Raw genomic sequence first — 2,908 nt, 5'->3', positions numbered from 1 at the left:
GGCAGGATTTACTGCCAACAGATCAATAGCATTAATTTTACAATTATTTGACACATTGTTTACAACTTGCATATGTGAGTTACAGTCATTAGAATTAAGTTCACTTGTTGATGATTGGGTCTGTTGGTGGTGATCGCCCCCACGTGCCTGACCCTCGGCACTGGGGGCTTCTATTTTCCCTGCTTACACTGACCATAGGTGGCAGCGCAACCCTTGGCAAAATGGCCCTCTTTGCCACACTTCCGGTAAATAATAGGCTCCTGGGGGCGGTTCATAGCTGTCTGATTCTGCTTGGGTGGAACTGGCCTACGTTCCATCAGTTGAGAAAGGGTGTGCTCCATCTGCTCCATTCGTATGGTGAGGGACTTTAACATCTCCACCATGTTATCTTGTCTCATCTGGATTGCTGCTATAGTAGTGGGGTTTTCTTCTGAGACATGACAGCCATTTGTAGTAGTTATAGCAACTGCTACTGAGTTAGTAGGTCCGGACGTCAGGGATAAGTGTGTTTCTACCTCCAGTGTATACATCACGGCTTCGTCTAAATTCTTTGGATGTCGTTGACGAACGGTTAACGCAATCGTGGGTTTCTCTATCAATCCCAGGAAACTATCTACATGTAGAGATAACTGCTCTCTGGTCTTATCTTCTAAATCAGGGAACGCGCGGTCTGAGATAGCTCGAAGATCATCGGCTAGGTCTCCCCATGATTCCTTCTCCCGTCGTTTCCTAGCCTGAAATTCCGCTGCGTATAAGTCCCTCTTGTTACTAGGCTCAAAACGTTGACGTATTGCGCACGTGGCTTTCTAATATGTTGATTTCGCCTCTTGACTCAGGCGTTCCCATGCTGTCTGCGCCTTTCCTATCAGCCTTACTTGGAGCCATAAAAGACGAGCGGATTCATCCCATCCATTAATCTGAGCCACACTATCGAAGTGAGCAATCCACTGGTCCCACCTACTACTCGCCTCTCCGTTATATGGTTCTGGCGTTATCACAGGACGATTAATTGTAACACTACGAGTACCTTCATGGCTATCTCCAGATCCCTGAGGCTGTAGTGACATGTCTGCTGAAAACGGTAGACCACGTGATCACCACGCTTCTAATTGTCGCACGTGTCAGTGTGTTTAGACGATGTCAGGAGAACGAAAGAACACAACTCTGGTCGGCTAACCTTTCCTGGTACCGTTAATCCAAATCTATGCCACGGTACAACAGCGTTTTCACCTTTGGTTCAAGTTACAAACTGCCAGGACTACGCCAGTTGTAGTGAGGTTGACCGCCAGCAACTCTGGCCCGGAGGATGGGTCGTTACAGCGATTACACAGGATAGGATGATAACAGCAATATAAGAGCACGCACAATACTTCTCAATATCACAACTGACTCAAAGGTCAAGAAGACATACATGTACACTGTTTTCACTATATGTGTTGATACCTATACAAAGAATTACTTAGCTATGTTTGTCAGTGTGTGCACGTTCTGTTACTCCACTACACTAGGACGTTCACTAGAGTCTATCTCGTTCATTGTTTCTTCAGGTACTTTTGAGCTCATATCTGAGTCGTCTCATGTGACACACCGGTTTATTAAACTGACTCCAACGGAAGTCACCACTGCTCGTGAGGGTTTAAGCGCCTTATTGTGACACGGCAGAAATAGTTCAAGACTCAGGGAAAGAGAATAAAATTCGGCGGACTCAGTCGTATCACTGACTGGTACGTACAGTATTCAGCCCATCCAAGCTCACCGCTAGCTACTAGTAGTCAGTGTGTAAGAAGTTGAAGACTTGAGGGAGGAGAGGAAAGCCACCTAGCTTAAACATGGCGTACATATCATGTCCGTCTGCCTTCAGTTGACGTTAGCAGCCAGACACAATGATATTGCCTGGTAAGGTCAGTAGCCTGTATCATTGTCCTTTTACATAATTACATGCAGATTCACTGGAATTAACTTGTAAGATGTATCGTCTGCAGTTAACAAGAATCTTTGATACAATGTACATTGTGTGTCTTCGACTTCATCAACTTTCCAAGTTGTTCTTGACCTGTAAGGAGATAATGTTTATAGTTACGTAAGCACATATTTACTTTTTTAGCACGGATGTCTGAGAACAGAATTTTTACAACATCCAGTAAGTGTGTTAACATACAGTGATCGTGCATCAATTTGTAAACATATATTACAGGTGCCACAAGAAATCAGTGAACAAATAGACAAACAAAATGATTAACTCCAGGTAGCAAAAAGGTGCTGTTTTGCATGATAGCAACTGTGCCTTTTTAGTTTACACTACCAATGCTGCTGGTCTGGCAGAATTGTTTTTACAACTTTGTTGGCAACTGTGTGTGACGTACCTTCAGCCATAAAGGTAACAAGTATATGATTGTTGAATATTTCTTACTATATACTGCTATTTACTACAGCTGATAACATGTCATGTGGCAGGAAGTAACTCCAGTGAAGTGGCAGTGAAGCGTCGTTTGCTGATGATGAAACCTTGCTACTGATCTCTTTTTTTCAGTGACTTTCCAATATTATATATAAAGCTGGATATTGTAAATATTTTGTTACAGTTTTGCTGTATGTCTTTAAAATCATTTGAGATTTTATACAGGGTTATTTGCAGAATTTCATGGAGTAAAGGAAACGCCTTGCATGCTTATGTGAACTCTCCTAGAGTAACTAGACTCCCTACAATAGATTTTTCAAAGGGTTCCTGTTACTCCTTTGCGGGATTTTAGTTACTCTCCACAAAAATATAGGGGTGTTAAATCCTCCCTACACTGGGAACTCCCCTGGGGGAGTAACAGTTACTCCTTATTTTTAACAGTGTAGAGTGTAACATTTCACATGCTTCTTTCCATACAATGAAACTAGCATGCACTGTAATTTGCTGCAA

At 42.8% G+C, this 2,908-nt stretch overlaps 1 long non-coding RNA gene across 2 annotated transcripts; it reads left to right on the top strand.

The window, feature by feature from the left end:
* The first annotated feature begins 2,121 nt into the window (after window positions 1-2,121).
* On the top strand, window positions 2,122-2,548 carry LOC136250106 (uncharacterized). 2 transcript variants are annotated; one of them, XR_010698441.1, is made up of 4 exons: window positions 2,122-2,140; window positions 2,195-2,245; window positions 2,293-2,377; window positions 2,433-2,548. It is a non-coding gene; the product is annotated as an uncharacterized lncRNA (long non-coding RNA). The 2 variants fall into 2 exon arrangements; XR_010698440.1 differs by having other exon boundaries at window positions 2,128-2,140; window positions 2,195-2,377.
* The last annotated feature ends 360 nt before the right edge of the window (window positions 2,549-2,908 follow it).

This window comes from Dysidea avara, chromosome 1 (assembly GCF_963678975.1).
Source record: "Dysidea avara chromosome 1, odDysAvar1.4, whole genome shotgun sequence".
NCBI classification, from domain to species: Eukaryota; Metazoa; Porifera; class Demospongiae; order Dictyoceratida; family Dysideidae; genus Dysidea; species Dysidea avara.
This window is presented reverse-complemented; position numbering and strand designations above follow the sequence as displayed.